Source organism: Arachis hypogaea, chromosome 11 (assembly GCF_003086295.3).
Source record: "Arachis hypogaea cultivar Tifrunner chromosome 11, arahy.Tifrunner.gnm2.J5K5, whole genome shotgun sequence".
In the NCBI taxonomy this organism is placed as follows: domain Eukaryota; kingdom Viridiplantae; phylum Streptophyta; class Magnoliopsida; order Fabales; family Fabaceae; genus Arachis; species Arachis hypogaea.
In genome coordinates this window covers 52,160,354-52,179,237 of record NC_092046.1, presented here as the reverse complement: position 1 = coordinate 52,179,237, position 18,884 = coordinate 52,160,354, and the positions used below count along the sequence as shown (strand labels likewise).

Sequence of the window (18,884 nt, the reverse complement as noted above, 5' to 3'; positions counted from 1 at the left end):
AAGGAGCAGATTGATGCTAGTACTATGGTAGCAAAATTTAAGATCGAAAAATTTAAAGAAAGTAACTTCTCTCTTTGGAAACAAAAAATTAAGACAATTTTAAAGAAAGAAAATTGTTTAGATGCAATTGAAAGCAAACTCTCAAGTATTTTGGAGCAGAGATAATATACGGTACGACATTGTCCGTACTGGTATAAATATTTGTTTTTACTAGATACGGTAAAAACAAGTGGCTACGAAATTACCACTTTGGTAACTATCTATTAAGAAGTAATGCTAGCCACTAGTTCTATAACTACATTCACCTCCTTTCTTGAGGCATTTTCGACCACATATTAACTTACCATGTGGTAAATTAACTACGATAATTATGAGTATAGTGAGAATGTGAAATTATCCAAATCTCATTGCCCATGACTCACATTTTTCACCTCCACTCTTCTCTCTTGGCCAAAATTTTCTCTCTCTTTTATCCTCGTGATTAAATTTTTATCTTTGTGAGGTAGTTAATGGATAGACATATAAGTAGGATAGAATCAAAATCATTAAATTCAACCTTATCTCTTTACCTTTTTAACGTGTTTTACTTTCCTTCCTTTGTAAATATTTTACTTTCACCTTTCACCTTTCACCATACTTAGTGACCAAGTACGATTAAGAAAAATAATTAGAGAGAAAAAGGGAGTGAGGTCGAGATTTAGAAAGACGAAAAAGAAAGAAAACCAACTTTATCTTCATACCATCCCTTCTTCCATAATCAATTAAGAGCACTCCACCACTTGTCAAGCAAGCAAGAACTAGGATCAACTCTCTTATCCCCTTCTTGAATTTTCTTCAAGAATTCACAAGGTGAGTAAGGAGAATACCCTCCTCTTTTTTCATCAATGCATTCGGCCATCATGCTCTCTCATAGAGAGTTGATTATATCCATTTCTTGTGTAGCAAATCAACACTAGAAGCTTTTAAAAGAGTGGAGGGAACACGAAAATTCAAAGGAAAAGGGTAAGAACTCCTCCCCCTTTTTCCATTACACACTTAGCCAAATGGCCTAAGGGAGTAAAATTGTATGTCTTGAAAGATGAAAAATAAGTAAAAGTCTCATGAAATAATATTCAAGGGAGTTGAAAGACTAAAAGATTAAGATACTAGGATAATAATGCCTAAAAAAAGCCTAAAAGAGACATATATATGAATTAATGTTCTATGAAAAACATATGATGCATCACTTTTTTTCTAGTGGTAACTAAAGGATAAAGTGAGCTAAAAAGAATAGTTAATGAAAGATGAGATAAAAATGAAGCCACTGAAGGTCTAGGAATAAAAAGGGATAATTATAAAAGATTCGGACAATAAGATAATTATATAAATATTTCGGTATAACTAGCATAAATAATAAAGACTAAGAGTAAAAGTGTAAAAAAACAAAATTATAAGATAAGAGTAAGAAAGTAAGGGTAAAATGATAAACTAGACTAGGAAAGGTAAAAATGTTATTAATAAAAAGAGCCTCATAATGAAATAGTAAGTTAAGAGCACTAAGGGAAAATTGGTAATTTAAAAGAAAGATAAAATTAAAATTGGTAGTTAATAAGTTAGGGATAAAATAATCATTTTGAAACAGAATAGGGTAAAACAATTAATTAGGGCAAGATGGTCATTTGAGAATAAGTATACAATTAATGTGATAACAATAAAGAAAGAAGGGCATGAAGGGCATAAAGGTCATATTAAAAGTTGCTAAAGGCAAAATTGTAAATAAGAAAAAGAATATCTTAAAAACTTTAAGAATAAAGAATAAAGAATGTAAAAGGCTTTATGAATAAAGACTAAAGGTAAAAGGTCCTATAGAGAGAAGAGGACATTTTGATAATTTAAATGACTAAAGAGAAAAGGATCATTTAGATGTACCGAAATGTACCAAGATAAATGAGAAAGCCCTAAGATGCTCTAAGAGAGACCGCCTGAAGAATTTTTTCTCCTGGCCAGTGTCGAAAATAGGTGGGAACACCCACAGAAAAAATATGTCTCTTATGTGAGTCTACAGTGGCGTCAAGATTTGCGACGATTGCCTTGTATCAGGACTGACATGGTTACAACCATGAGGTACATAGAATGACTGACACAGTTAAGAGACTATATTCTGGCATAGCCTAGAGTAATGTTGAGTTACGGATAGTCAACTAATGCATGAGCTCATGGCTTGCGTAAGGCTAGACATGCATCATGCTTACTTGTTGCATTTTTCTGTGATTTGTGATTGTGTATTTGTATTTATGTTATGATAAGACTATGTAGTATATCTGGTGCACGAAATTGTGATCTCAGGTAACGGCGCCAGAAACTCTGTACGCACGTCTTGATAAATCGTTTTTCATTCACAACTTCGATACAACTAACCAGCAAGTGCACTGGGTCGTCCAAGTAATAAACCTTACGTGAGTAAGGGTCGATCCCACGGAGATTGTTGGTATGAAGCAAGCTATGGTCACCTTGTAGATCTCAGTCAGACGGATATAAAATAGTTATGGAGTTTTCGAAATTATATAATAAAATAAGGATAGAAATACTTATGTAAATCATTGGTGAGAATTTCAGATAAGCGCATAGAGATGCATTCGTTCCTCTGAACCTCTGCTTTCCTGCTGTCTTCATCCAATCCGTCTTACTCCTTTCCATGGCTGGCTTTATGTAAGGACATCACCGTTGTCAATGGCTACTTTTAATCCTCTCTGAAAAATGGTCCGATGCGCTGTCACTGCATGGCTAATCGTCTGGAGGCATCACCCTTGCCAATGGCTGCATCCCATCCTCTTGTGAAAATGGTCCAAATGCTCTGTCACAGCACGGCTAATCATCTGAGGTTCTCGATCATACTGGAATAGGATTCACCCTCCTTTTGCGTCTGTCACTACGCCCAGCACTCACGAGTTTGAAGTTCGTCACAGTCATTCAATCCCAGAGTCCTACTCGAAATACCACAGACAAGGTTTAGACTTTCCGGACTCTCATGAATGCCGCCATCAATCTAGCTTATACCACGAAGATTCTGATTAAGAGATCCCAGAGATACTCATTCAATCGAAGGTAGAACGGAAGTGGTTGTCAGGCACGCGTTCATAGGGAATGATGATGATTGTCACGTTCATCACATTCAGGTTGAAGTGCGAATGAATATCTTAGAAGCGGAATAAGTTGAATTGAATAGAAAAACAGTAGTACTTTGCATTAGTCTTTGAGGAACAGCAGAGCTCCACACCTTAATCTATGGAGTGTAGAAACTCTACCGTTAAAAATACATAAGTGAAAGGTCCAGGCATGGCCGAATGGCCAGCCCCCAAAACGTGATCACAGGATCAAAAATACAATCCAGGATGTCAAATACAATAGTAACAAGTCCTATTTATACTAAACTAGTTACTAGGGTTTACAAAAGTAAGTAATTGATGCATAAATCCACTTCCGGAGCCCACTTGGTGTGTGCTTGGGCTGAGCTTGAATGTTACACGTGCAGAGGCTCTTCCTGGAGTTGAACGCCAGGTTGTAACGTATTTCTGGCGTTCAACTCTGGCTTGTGACTTGTTTCTGGCGTTTAACTCCAGACAGCAGTGTAGAACTGGCGTTCAACGCCCTTTTACGTCATCTAAACTTGGCCAAAGTATGGACTATTATACATTGTTGGAAAGTCCTGAATGTCTACTTTCTAACGCAATTAAAAGCGCGCCATTTTGAGTTTTGTAGCTCCAGAAAATCCACTTTGAGTGCAGGGAGGTCAGAATCCAACAGCATCAGCAGTCCTTCTTCAACCTCTAAATCTGATTTTTGCTCAAGTCCCTCAATTTCAGCCAGAAAATACCTGAAATCACAGAAAAACACACAAACTCATAGTAAAGTCCAGAAATGTGAATTTAACATAAAAACTAATGAAAACATTCCTAAAAGTAACCGGATTCTACTAAAATCATACTAAAAATAATGCCAAAAAGCATATAAATTATCCGCTCATCACAACACCAAACTTAAATTGTTGCTTGTCCCCAAGCAACTGAAAATCAAATAGGATAAAAAGAAGAGAATATACTATAAATTCTAAACTATCAATGAAACATAGCTCTAATTAAATGAGCGGGACTTGTAGCTTTTTGCCTCTTGAATAGTTTTGGCATCTCACTTTATCCATTGAAGTTCAGAATGATTGGCATCTATAGGAACTCAGAGTTCAGATAGTGTTATTGATTCTCCTAGTTCAGTATGATGATTCTTGAATACAGCTAATTTATGAGTCTTGGCCGTGGCCCTAAGCACTTTGTTTTCCAGTATTACCACCGGATACATAAATGCCCACAGACACATAATTGGGTGAACCTTTTCAGATTGTGACTCAGCTTTGCTAAAGTCCCCAATTAGAGGTGTCCAGGGTTCTTAAGAACACTCTTCTTTTGCTTTGGACCTTGACTTTAACCGCTTAGTCTCAAGTTTTCACTTGACACCTTCACGCCACAAGCACATGGTTAGGGACAGCTTGGTTTAGCCGCTTAGGCCAGGATTTTGTTCCTTTAGGCCCTCCTATCCACTGATGCTCAAAGCCTTGAGATCCTTTTTATTTACCCTTGCCTTTTGGTTTTAAGGGTTATTGGCTTTTTGCTCTTGCCTCTTGGTTTTAAGAGCTTTTGGCTTTTTCTGCTTGCTTTTTCTTTTTATTTTTTTTGCCTATATATTTTTTTTCTGCAAGCTTTGTTCTTTGCTGCTTTTTCTTGCTTCAAGAATCATTTTTATGATTTTTCAGATTATCAAATAACATGTCTCATTGTCATCATTCTTTCAAGAGCCAACATATTTAACATTCTAAAACAACAACTTCAAAAGACATATGCACTGTTCAGGCATTCATTCAGAAAACAAGAAGCATTGTCACCACATCAATATAATTAAACTAAGTTCAAGGATAAATTCGAAACTCATGTACTTCTTGTTCTTTTGAATTAAAGCATTTTTCATTTAAGAGAGGTGATGGATTCATAGGACATTCATAACTTTAAGACAAAGTTACTAAATACTAATGATCATGTAATGAAGACACAAACATGGATAAGCACTTAACATAGAAAACGAAAAACAGTGAAAGTAAGAACAAGGAATGAGTCCACCTTAGTGATGGTGGCGTTTCCTTCTTGAGGAACCAATGATGTCCTTGAGCTCTTCTATGTCTCTTCCTTGTCTTTGTTGCTCCTCCCTCATTGCTTTTTGATCTTCTCTTATTTCATGAAGGATGATGGAGTGCTCTTGATGTTCCACCCTTAATTGTCCCATGTTGGAACTTAATTCTCCTAGGGAGGTGTTGATTTGCTCCCAGTAGTTTTGTGGAGGAAAATACATTTGAGGCATCTCCGGGATCTCATGGTGATGAGCTTCATGCGTCTCTTGAGATCCATGAATGGGCTCTCTTGCTTGCTCCATTCTTTTCTTAGTGATGGGCTTCTCTTCCTCAATGGGAATGTCTCCTTCTATGAAAGCTCCAGCTGAGTAACATAGATGGCAAATAAGATGAGGAAAAGCTAGCCTTGCCCCAGGAGAGGGCTTTTCGGCTATTTTGTAGAATTCAAGGGAGATGACTTCATGAACTTCTACTTCCTCTCCAATCATGATGCTATGAATCATGATGGCCCGATCCATAGTAACTTCAGATCGGTTGCTAGTGGGGATGATGGAGCGTTGGATGAACTCCAACCATTCTCTAGCCACAGGCTTGAGGTCTAGTCTTCTTAATTAAACCGGCTTGCCTTTGGAGTCAATCTTCCACTGAGCTCCTTCCACACATATGTCCATGAGGACTTGGTCCAACTTTTGATTAAAGTTGACCCTTCTAGTGTAGGGGCGTGCATCTCCTTGCATCATAGGCAAGTTAAACGCCAACCTCACATTTTTCGAACTAAAATCTAAGTATTTTCCCCGAACCATTGTAATATAATTCTTTGGGTTTGGGTTCTTACTTTGATCATGGTTCCTAGTGATCCATGCATTGGCATAGAACTCTTGAACCATTAGGATGCCGACTTGTTGGATGGGGTTTGTTAGAACTTTCCAACCTCTTCTTTGGATTTCATGTCGGATCTTCAGATACTCATTCTTCTTGAGCTTGAAAGGGACCTCGGAGATCACCTTCTTCTTGGCCACAACATCATAGAAGTGGTCTTGATGAGCTTTGGAGATGAATCTTTTCATCTTCCATGACTCGGAGGTGGAAGCTTTTGTCTTCCCTTTTCCTTTTCTAGAGGATTCTCCGGTCTTATTAGGTGCCATCAATGGTAATGGAAAAACAAAAAGCTTATGCTTTTACCACACCAAACTTAAAATCTTGCTCGCCCTTGAGCAAGAGAAGAAAGTAGAGATGAAGAAGAAGAAGAAATGGAGGAGAGGGGGAGAGAGATGTGTTTCGGCCAAGAAGGGAAAGAGAGGGTTGTGTTGTGTGAAAATGAGGAGGAATGGAGGGCTATATATAGGGAAGGGAGGGGGGTAAGGTTTCGGCCATATAGGGTGGGTTTGGGTGGGAAATTGATTTTGAATTTTGAAGGTAGGTGGTGTTTATGAGGTAGGTTTATGGGGAAGAGTGGATGGATGTGAGTGGTGAAGTGGTGATAGGGAAGAGAGATTGAGGTGATTGGTGAAGAGTTTTGGGAAGAGTGTTTATGGGATTGTGTGAAAGAGGGGGTGAGAAGAAGTGAGTGGAGGTAGGTGGGGATCCTGTGGGGTCCACAGATCCTGAGGTGTTCAAGGATTTACAATCTTACACCAAATTAAGCATGCAAAATGCCCTTGCACACAACTCTGGGCGTTCAGCGCCAGATTGGTGCTTGTTCTGGGCGTTGAACGCCCATTTGTTGCCCATTTCTGGCGTTGAACGCCAGAACCATGCTTGTTCTGGGCGTTCAGCGCCAGCTCTTCTCTAGGGTGCAATTCTGGCGTTCAAACGCCCAGATGCTGCCCATTTTGGGCGTTCAGCGCCAGAACCATGCTCTGTTCTGGCGTTGAACGCCAGCCAGATGCTTCTTACTGGCGTTTAAACGCCAGTAAGGTCTTCCTCCAGGGTGTGATTTTTCTTCTGCTATTTTTGATTCCGTTTTCAATTTTTATATTTATTTTGTGACTCCACATGATCATGAACCTAATAAAATATGAAAGAACAAGAAAAATAGGATTAGATAAATAAAAATTGGGTTGCCTCCCAACAAGCGCTTCTTTAATGTCAATAGCTTGACAGTGGGCTCTCATGGAGCCTCACAGATGTTCAGAGCATTGTTGAGACTTCCCAACACCAAACTTAGAGTTTGAATATGGGAGTTCAACACCAAACTTAGAGTTTGGTTGTGGCCTCCCAGCACCAAACTTAGAGTTTGACTGTGGGGGCTCTGGTTGACTCTATTTTGAGAGAAGCTTTTTATGCTTCCTCTTCATATTTACAGAAAGGTAACCTTGAGTTGTAAACACAAGGGAGTCCTCATTCAATTGAAGGACTAATTTACCTCTGTCAACATCAATCACAGCTCTTGCTGTGGCTAGGAAAGGTCTTCCAAGGATGATGGATTCATCCTCATCCTTCCCAGAATCAAGGACTATGGAATCAGCAGGGATGTAAAGGCCTTTAACCTTTACTAACACGTCCTCTACTTGTCCATAAGCCTGTTTTCTTGAATTTTCTGCCATGTCTAATGAGATTTTAGCAGCTTGCACCCCATAGATTCCCAGTTTCTCTATTACAGAGAGGGACAAGAGGTTTATCCCTGACCCAAGGTCACACAGAGCCTTTTCAAAGATCATGTTGCCTATGGTACAAGGTATTACGAACTTTCCAGGATCCTGTTTCTTCTGAGGCAATGTCAGTTGATCCAGATCACTTAGTTCATTGGTGAACAAGGGAGGTTCATCTTCCCAAGTCTCAATACCAAATAATTTGGCATTCAGCTTCATGATTGCACCAAGAAATTTGGCAGCTTGCTCTTCAGTAACATCCTCATTCTCTTCAGAAGAGGAATGCTCATCAGAGCTCATGAATGGCATAAGGAGGTTCAATGGAATCTCTATGGTCTCTAGATGAGTCTCAGATTCCTTTGGTTCCTCAGAGGGAAACTCCTTATTGATCACTGGACGTCCCAGGAGGTCTTCCTCACTGGGATTCACGTCCTCAACCTCCCTTACAGGTTCGGCCATGGTGGTTATGTCAATGGCCTTGCACTCTCCTTTTGAATTTTCTTCTGTATTGCTTGGGAGAGTACTAGGAGGGATTTCAGTGATCCTTTTACTCAGTTGGCCCACTTGTGCTTCCAAATTTCTAATGGAAGACCTTGTTTTATTCATGAAACTTATAGTGGCCTTGGACAGATCAAAGACTAAGTTTGCTAAATTAAAGGTATTTTGTTCAGAGTTCTCTGTCTGTTGCTGAGTGGATGATGGAAAGGGTTTACTATTGTTAAACCTATTTCTTCCACCATTATTAAAGCCTTGTTGAGGCTTTTGTTGATCCTTCCATGAGAAATTTGGATGATTTCTCCATGATGGATTATAGGTGTTTTCGTAAGGTTCACCCATGTAATTCACCTCTGCTATTGCAGGGTTCTCAGGATCATAAGCTTCTTCTTCAGAAGATGCCTCTTGAGTACTGTTGGATGCAGCTTGCATTCCATTCAGACTCTGAGAAATCATATTGACTTGCTGAGTCAATATTTTATTCTGAGCCAATATGGCATTCAGAGTATCAATTTCAAGAACTCCCTTCTTTTGAGGCGTCCCATTACTCACAGGATTTCTCTCAGAAGTGTACATGAACTGGTTATTAGCAACCATGTCAATGAGTTCTTGAGCTTCTGCAGGCGTTTTTTTAGGTGAATGGATCCACCTGCAGAAGTATCCAATGACATCTTAGCTAATTCAGACAGACCATCATAGAATATATCCAGGATGGTCCATTCTGAAAGCATGTCAGAAGGACACTTTTTGGTCAGTCCTTTGTATCTCTTCCAAGCTTCATAGAGGGATTCACCTTCTTTTTGTCTGAAGGTTTGAACATCCACTCTAAGCTTACTCAGCTTTTGAGGAGGAAAGAACTTGGCTAAGAAAGCCTTGACCAGCTTATCCCAAGAGTTCAGGCTATCCTTAGGTTGAGAGTCCAACCATATTCTAGCTCTGTCTCTCACAGCAAAAGGGAAAAGCATGAGCCTGTAGACTTCAGGATCTACTCCATTAGTCTTAACAGTATCACAGATCTGCAAGAATTCAGTTAAGAACTGAAAAGGATCTTCAGATGGAAGTCCATGAAACTTGCAGTTCTGCTGCATCAGAGAAACTAATTGAGGTTTCAGCTCAAAATTGTTTGCTCCAATGGCAGGGATGGAGATGCTTCTTCCATGTAAATTGGAATTAGGTGCAGTAAAGTCACCAAGCATCCTCCTTGCATTATTATTATTTTCGGCTGCCATCTCCTCTTCCTGTTCGAAAATTTCTGTAAGGTTATCTCTGAATTGTTGTAATTTAGCTTCTCTTAGTTTTCTCTTCAGAGTCCTTTCAGGTTCTGGATCTGCTTCAACAAGAATATTCTTGTCCTTGTTCCTGCTCATATGAAAAATAGGGACAGAAAAATAATAATAATAGGGGTCCTTTTTACCACAGTATAGAGGTCCGTGTGTAAGTAGAAGAAAAGAAGAAGAAAAAATTCGAACACAGATGGAAGAGGGGGTTCGAATTTGGGTGAGATGAAGTGTTAGTAGATGAATAAATAAATAGAAGGAGATAAGAGAGAGAGAGAGAGAGAATTTTCGAAAATAATTTTTGAAAAAGAGTTAGTGATTTTCGAAAATAGTTTTTGAAAAAGGTTAGTAATTTTTTCGAAAATAAAGTTAAAAATTAAAATAATTAGTTAATCAAAAAGAAATTTTGAAAAAGAGGGAGGATATTTTCGAAAATTAGAGAGAGAGAGTTGGTTAGGTAGTTTTGAAAAAGATAAGAAACAAACAAAAAGTTAGTTAGTTAGTTGAAACAAATTTGAAAATCAATTTTGAAGAGATAAGAGGATAAGAAGTTGGAAAGGATATTTTAAAATCAACTTTTGAAAAAGATAAGATGAAGAGATATTTTTGAAAAGATATGATTGAAATTAGTTTTGAAAAAGATTTGATTTTTAAAATCACAATTAATGACTTGATTCACAAGAAATCACAAGATATGATTCTAAAACTCAAAGTTTGAATCTTTCTTAACAAGCAAGTAACAAACTTGAAATTTTTGAATCAAAACATTAATTGATGGTGTTATTTTCGAAAATTAGGAGATAAAGATAAGAAAAAGATTTTTGAAAAATATTTTTAAAATTTTCGAAAATAACTAAGAAAAATGAAAAAGATTTGATTTTTGAAAAAGATTTTGAAAAAGATAAGATTTTCAAATTGAAAATTTGATTTGACTCATGAAAACAACTAGATTTTAAAAAGTTTTGAAAAAGTCAATCCAAATTTTCGAAATTTAAGAGAGAAAAAGGGAGAGATATTTTTTTTGATTTTTGAAAATTTTTTTTTGATGAGAGGGAAAAACATGAAAAAGACTCAATGCATGAAAATTTTGGATCAAAACAATAAATGCATGCAAGAACACTATGAATGTCAAGATGAATACCAAGAACACTTTGAATGTCATGATGAATATCAAGACTTATTTTTGAAAATTTTTATATGCAAAGAAAACATGCAAGACACCAAATTTAGAAATCTTTCATGTTTAGACACTATGAATGCAAAAATGCACATGAAAAACAAGAAAAGATGCAAAACAAGAAAACATCAAGATCAAACAAGAAGACTTACCAAGAACAACTTGAAGATCATGAAGAACACCATGAATACATGAATTTTTCGAAAAATGCAAGATGAACATGCAATTGACACCAAACTTTAAATCTGACTCAAGACTCAAACAAGAAATACAAAATATTTTTTTTTATTTTTTTATGATTTTATGAATTTTTTTGTATTTTCTTTTAATTTTTTTTTTTGAAAATCATTTTGAAAAAGAAAAATAAGGATTCCAAAATTTTTAATATGAATTCCAGGAATCTTATGCTCTTTAAACTAAAGCTCCAATCAAAGGGTCAGGCATGGCTTAATAGCCAACCAAGCTTTAGTATGTAACTCAGACATGACACGCCTGACATTCCCTATCCAGAAGAATTAGACATGGCTTTACAGCCAGCCAGGCTTCAACATGCTTCATGAAACACTAGAATTCATTCTTTAAAAATTCTGAAGAAAAATATATTTTTGAAAGATTTTTAAAAAATTTTTGAAAATAGAACAAAAAGAAAATTACCTAATTTGAGCAACAAGATGAACCGTCAGTTGTCCAAACTCGAACAATCCCTGGCAACGGCACCAAAAACTTGGTGCACGAAATTGTGATCTCAGGTAATGGCGCCAGAAACTCTGTACGCAACGTCTTGATAAATCGTTTTTCATTCACAACTTCGATACAACTAACCAGCAAGTGCACTGGGTCGTCCAAGTAATAAACCTTACGTGAGTAAAGGTCGATCCCACGGAGATTGTTGGTATGAAGCAAGCTATGGTCACCTTGTAGATCTCAATCAGGCGGATATAAAATAGTTATGGAGTTTTCGAAATTATATAATAAAATAAGGATAGAAATACTTAAGTAAATCATTGGTGAGAATTTCAGATAAGCGCATAGAGATGCATTCGTTCCTCTGAACCTCTGCTTTCCTGCTGTCTTCATCCAATCAGTCTTACTCCTTTCCATGGCTGGCTTTATGTAAGGACATCATCGTTGTCAATGGCTATTTTTAATCCTCTCTGGAAAATGGTCCGATGCGCTGTCACTGCATGGCTAATCGTTTGGAGGCATCACCGTTGCCAATGGCTGCATCCCATCCTCTTGTGAAAATGGTCCAAATACTCTATCACAGCACGAGTAATCATCTGAGGTTCTCGATCATACTGGAATAGGATTCACCCTCCTTTTGCGTCTGTCACTACGCCCAACACTCGCGAGTTTGAAGTTCGTCACAGTCATTCAATCCCAGAGTCCTACTCGGAATACCACAGACAAGGTTTAGACTTTCTGGACTCTCATGAATGCCGCCATCAATCTAGCTTATACCACGAAGATTCTGATTAAGAGATCCAAGAGATACTCATTCAATCGAAGGTAGAACGGAAGTGGTTGTCAGGCACGCGTTCATAGGGAATGATGATGATTGTCACGTTCATCACATTCAGGTTGAAGTGCGAATGAATATCTTAGAAGCGGAATAAGTTGAATTGAATAGAAAAATAGTAGTACTTTGCATTAGTCTTTGAGGAACAGCAGAGCTCCACACCTTAATCTATGGAGTGTAGAAACTCTACCGTTGAAAATACATAAGTGAAAGGTCCAGGCATGGCCGAATGGCCAGCCCCCAAAACGTGATCACAGGATCAAAAATACAATCCAGGATGTCAAATACAATAGTAACAAGTCCTATTTATACTAAACTAGTTACTAGGGTTTACAGAAGTAAGTAATTGATGCATAAATACACTTTCGGGGCCCACTTGGTGTGTGCTTGGGCTGAGCTTGAATGTTACACGTGCAGAGGCTCTTCCTGGAGTTGAACGTCAGGTTGTAACGTATTTCTGGCGTTCAACTCTGGCTTGTGACTTGTTTCTGGCGTTTAACTCCAGACAGCAGCGTAGAACTGGCGTTCAACGCCCTTTTACGTTGTCTAAACTCGGCCAAAGTATGGACTATTAAACATTGCTGAAAATCCCTGAATGTCTACTTTTCAACGCAATTAGAAGCGCACCATTTTGAGTTCTGTAGCTCCAGAAAATCCACTTTGAGTGCAGGGAGGTCAGAATCCAACAGCATCAGCAGTCCTTCTTCAACCTCTGAATCTAATTTTTGCTCAAGTCCCTCAATTTCAGCCAGAAAATACCTGAAATCACAGAAAAATACACAAACTCATAGTAAAGTCTATAAATGTGAATTTAACATAAAAACTAATGAAAACATCCCTAAAAGTAACCGGATTCTACTAAAAACATACTAAAAATAATGCCAAAAAGCATATAAATTATCCGCTCATCCATATCCGTCAGGGTAACTTGTAGTGTAGTAATGAACTCCCTAGAGTTAAGTACCCAAATCCCCCGACTTCTTTACACCCTGCTGGGAATCTTAGGTTCTTACCCCTCTTCTTTCTCCTGTTCTATAGAAGGAGTTGGGAGTAGTATTCTTTGAGTACCTTGCACTGTGCTACTATGATGATCCTTCGTAGGGAAGCACTATCATATAGGGAGAGTTGCATACGTGCATGTACATCCTTTTTGATCGACCATTCTCACATCCTTTACTTAGTCTTGAGTTTGACCCTAGCTTCCCTTACAATTTTTTACTATCTGAGCTGCATCCTGGAGATACCCACTACCCCTTTCCATCATAACCAATGTACCAGGTGGACCCTGAACCAGAGTCTCCTGTCATTTTTCAGCCCGAGTATCTACATTGGTTTGACCTGGTGTCTGAGCCAGTGATACCGATGAAGCTCATGCCCGATTATCAGCCACTTGATCTGATGGTCAAGCAATTTGGCCCCTTGGGAGAGGTCTTGGCCACAACTGTTCCCAACGGCTTCATATCGACTTCATCCAAAGAGGATCCGTTAGAGGATACCAAGGCCGGAGAGGACCACTTGGTTATTGACCTAGTCTCTAGCTTGTTAGAAAAAGCCGATGTAGGAGATGGAGAGTTAGGACAGCAACCCAATGGCTACGTATGATGAACCCGATGTGCAATAGTCTTATAGATATTTTTAGGAAGTAGTTTAGTAGTCAATTGTCTTCCCTTATTATAGATAGCCTTTTGCGAGGGATATGATTTTACTTTTGGTAGGCATGTTCTAGAGTAGGGGCTCTTACGTGAGCTAGAACCTAAGTGTCAACCATTTATGTATCTACTTTCTAAGTTATGGGTACTATGCATATAAGTGGGATCGAATGTACTAACTAATCCTACGTATGAAACTGCGCCCTAGTGCCCATCCATGTATAGTATATGTGTTTCTACTATATTTTGCTGTTATCTTAAGTGCCTGCATGATTTGTTGCTTTTATACCTTACTGTAATAATGTTAATACAATCTTGACTAACTTACGATTGCAAACAGTGTTACAAGCTCATAATGATAACATTACATATAAGGTCTAGAGTCTTATAGGTTGACAAAATAGTAACACCTAACGATTGGCATTGGTCATGACCTGCTGAAAGTTGGGTCGTTACAAAATCCATACTAGTCACGGAGTATATCAACAATATGAATACGTTATTTTCATAGCTAATAACCATGGACTGTCAAATTGGAGAAAATAATGTGCCGGGCTTCTTCAAAGCTTACTAGATTCGTAAGATCAACTCATCATCAATATTACCAACAACAATATTTCTAGTCAACTCCAATTTAATGATGTCGCTGCCGCTATTCTTGAAAAAGAAAGTAGACATAAAAACAAGGATGATCAAACTGAGGGTTCAAAGCAAGCAGAAGCTTTGTCGGTGGTGAGAGATAGATCAATGAAACACGGATCTTGTAGGAGTCAGCGTCATGATAGATCAAAGGCCTGGAGGAACTGTGGCAAGAAAAAGAATTTGAAGAAACATTGTTAGTTCAATAGAAAGACCACAAAGAAAGCTTATGATGCAATAACCTCATAAGGATGTGTTGCAAGTACATCTAACAATGAAAACATCTTGTGCATTGAAGTAGTGATTGGTTGTGAAGGTGGTAGACAATTGGCTTATGTTTGATTGATGGATTGTACTATAACGTAATAACATAACTTTGCATTGGGATTGGTTTAGCACAAATGAACCAGTTTCATCAGGATCTATGCTCAAGGAAGATGATCATGATCTGGAATTGTTATTAATGGTACTATTAAAATCAAAATGTTTGATGGTTCTATATGCACAATTCAGTTGTCAAACATGTAAAAGGACTAAGAATGAATCAATTTTCTATTGGAATCTTGGATGCTCAAGAGTACAAGATCAATATTAAAGATAGAATCATGAAGGTGTCAAGCAGTGCTCGTCTCATCATGAAAGCCAAAAGGATAACAACCAATCTCTATTTACTCTTTGGAGATATAATCCAAGACACAGGGGCAGCGATTGCATATGCAAATCACAAATTGATGATGTGGAATCGCAAGCTAGGCCACATATGTCAGAACATAGTTTACAAGTTCTTGCAAATAGCAATGTTCTTTCCATGCTCAAATCGGTAAATTTACTTTTCTGTGAGCACTACGTGGCAAGAAAATAGCATATGATAAAGTTCGAAAGGTCCATCACCAAAAGTATGCACATACTAGACTTAATTCACTCTAATGTGTGGAAATCACCTATGATATAACTAGGAGGAGCAAAGTATTTTGTATCCTTCATAAATTACTCTTGTAGGATATGTGTATTCCCCATAAAAAAGAAATCAGATGTGTTTCCAGTATTCAAGAAATTTAAAGCACAAATAGAGCTTGAAACTAGAAGGAAAATCAAGTGCCTAAGGATAGATAATTAAGGAGAATATACAGATGGTGATTTATCGCATTTTGCAAGAAGGAAGGCATTTAGAGGCAATTCACAATGCATATACTCCTCAGCAAAATGGTGTATCAGAACAGACGAACAAAACTCTTCTTGAAAGGACTCGAGCTATGCTATAAACTACTAGATTAACCCAAGTGTTTCTGAGCAGAAGTAGTAAAAACAACCAGCTACTTGACTAATCAATCGCCATCCACAATAATTAGGTTGAAAACCATTGGAGATATGGCAAGGCAAGTCACTGGATTATTCTTCTCTCCACATCTTTGGCTGCCTGTATATGTGAAGTTCAATCCCCAAGAAAGAACAAAGCTGAATCCTAAATCCAGAAAATGTGTCTTATTGGGATATGCTGACAATGTTAAGGGATATCATTTGTAGGATCCTACTTCCGACAAGGTTATTATCTGTAGAGATGTTATATTTGCTAATAATGAGTTATAAAAAGAATGAGAAAGAAGTAGTAATAATGTGGAGACTATTACAGCACATATCGATGATTAGTTAGAAAAGGAATATTCTTCTGACGCAGAGCTAGAGCATGATGAACAAAAACCAAGTGAAGTTCAAAGGTTAACACAGGAAACAAGACCAACTTGGCATTCTGACTATGTAATGGCTTGTTATAAGGCACATTGTTTTGTGTCTAAAGTTGAAGAGCTATCAACATTTCAAGAAGCTCTGAAAAGTCCAGACTTTTTTTGTGGATGATAACTATGCAAGAAGAAATGCAAGCATTATATAGAAATAAAATGTGGGATATTATTCCACTCCTGAAAGGATAGAAAGCCATTGGTAACAAATGGATCTTCAAAATCATGTGTGACAGCAATAACTAAATAGAATGTTATCATGTGAGATTAATGGTCAAAGAATTTGCTCAAAAAGAAGGAGTCGACTTCGACGAAATATTTTCTCCAATAGTTAGAATTACTACAATCAGGATAGTTCCAGCTATATGTGTTGCATTTGATTTACATCTAGAACAATTAATTGTAAAGACTGCTTTTCTTCATAGGAAACTAGAAGAGGGCTGTGGAGAACTAGGAAAAGAAAACTTGATTTGTAGGTTAACCAAATCTCTATACAGTTTAAAGTAGGCGTCAAGGTATTGGAACAAGAGATTTATTTCCTTCATCGTTAGCTTTGAGTACAACAAACTACAATCAAATCATTATAAAAATTACAAGATCAAAAGGTTTAGAGATAATGATTTCATCATTTTTCTATTGTATGTGGATGATATGTTAGTGATAGGTCCCAGCAAAGATTGTATTCGAGAATTGAAGGCTCAATTGGTTAGGGAGTTCGATATGAAGGACTTGGGATCTACAAACAAGATTTTAAGGATGCAAATTCACTGAGACAGAAAAGATGGGAAGATTTGGCTATCCCAAAAGACTTATTTAGGAAAGGTGTAACACCCTATCACACAGAGCTTTATGCTTAAGTCATAAGACAGAGGTGGTGAGGTATTACAACCTCTAAAAGTAAAATTATATATATAATAATAGTGAAAAATATTTTTAACTAGGAGCCTTTGAAAAAAAGGGTAAAGCAAAATCGTTAAATTGAAAAGCGCAACACTTCCGAATGTGATAACGTAAGCGAAGCAAGATAAAAGATAAGCTAACATATATATATATATATATATATATATATATATATATATATATATATATATATATATACATACATATAAAATACAGATAACAAAGCTCAAGATTTGGTTTGCAAAGGTAATTGGCCTGAACATATAAGTATACATACATATATATATGAGAACCCAAAAGAAACCTAAAAAATACAGAGTTGCGGAACCTGTTTCTCCAAAATAACCTCTAAGAGGAGTTAATACAGTATGTATATATAAACAGTGGAGATAATAAGTATCTATATAAATACATATAACCAAAATAAAGTCCCGAGAGATAAGGATCTTCGCTAAATTGGAAGCTTCCAGCATGCCTCAGCAAGGAGCTTCACATCCTGCATCTGAAAACAAAAAAATCCGCACGGGGTGAGAACCGGAGGTTCTCAGCATGGTAACAGTGCCCACATATGTAACATATAATATCCTAGGAAAGCCGAAGGCAATCCTAGAACTTCCGACATATAATTAAAGCTTATAAATATAACTAAACCATAAAAAAATGAAATAGGTGATGAGCGGATATTTTATACGCTTTTTCGCATCATTTTCATATAGTTTTTAGTAGTTTTTGTTTAGTTTTATTAAGTTTTTATAGGTTTTAGTGTTAAATTCACATTTTTGGATTTTACTATGATTTTTTGTATTTTTATACAATTTCAGGTATTTTCTGGCTGAAATTGAGGAGCTGGAGCAGAAGTCTGATTCAGAGACAGAGAAAGCACTGCAGATGTTGTCCGGATTTGACCTCCTTGCATTTGGAAGAGCTTTTCTGGAGCTATAGAAGTCCAAATGGAGCACTCTTAACGGATATGAAAATCTGACATCCAGAGCTTTCCAGCAATATATAATAGTCCATACTGTACTTCGGATTAGAAGGCCCAAAACTGGCGTCTAATGCCAGCTTCCTGCCCCTTCCAAGCGTCCAGCGCCCAGAGAGCAGAGACCAGCGTCCAAACGCCCAAAGAGGACCCCCTAACTGGCATTCCATGCCCAAGAGACCTCATAGCACGTGGATCTCATCAAAGCTCAGGCCAAACACTTACCAAGTGGGCCCCAGAAGTGGATTTTATCACTAAATAGACTGTTTTACCCTTACTAGTCATCTGTTTAGTATTTAAAGTGTATTTTACATAATCATTCGAACAACATACTAGAGAACATAATTATTTTCGAGTTTTACATTGTGTTTTACATCAGTATTGATGGGTTGGAACCGAATTCCAACACCTAAAACTCACCGGTAAGTGTACCGGGTCACATCAAGTAGTAAAACTCACTTAGAGTGAGGTCGATCCCACAGGGATTGATGGATCAAGCAACTTTAGTGGGTGATTAGTTTAGTCAAGCTAACATTGATGTGAATTGAAGTGAAATTGAAGCAACAGAGAGTAAATTTACAGGAATTATAAAGTGTAGAAAGTAAATTGCATTGAAATTTAAAGAGCAAGAAATGTAAATTGCAGAAACTTAAATGACAAGAAATGTAAATTGCATCAAATGTAAAGAGGATTGGGTGCAGGAAATTTAAAGGAAAGCAATAGGCAGCACTTAGAACAATTGCAGAATAATTAAATTGCATGAAAAGTAA

At 37.3% G+C, this 18,884-nt stretch overlaps 1 long non-coding RNA gene and 1 other non-coding gene across 2 annotated transcripts; both read left to right on the top strand.

Moving 5' to 3' along the window:
- The first annotated feature begins 460 nt into the window (after positions 1 to 460).
- On the top strand, positions 461 to 18,615 carry LOC112723888 (uncharacterized). Its single transcript, XR_003163218.3, has 3 exons — positions 461 to 849; positions 943 to 1,002; positions 17,957 to 18,615. It is a non-coding gene; the product is annotated as an uncharacterized lncRNA (long non-coding RNA).
- Positions 8,964 to 9,071, top strand: LOC112724692 (small nucleolar RNA R71). The gene has a single exon (XR_003163843.1). It is a non-coding gene; the product is annotated as a small nucleolar RNA R71 (small nucleolar RNA).
- Positions 18,616 to 18,884: the final 269 nt, after the last annotated feature.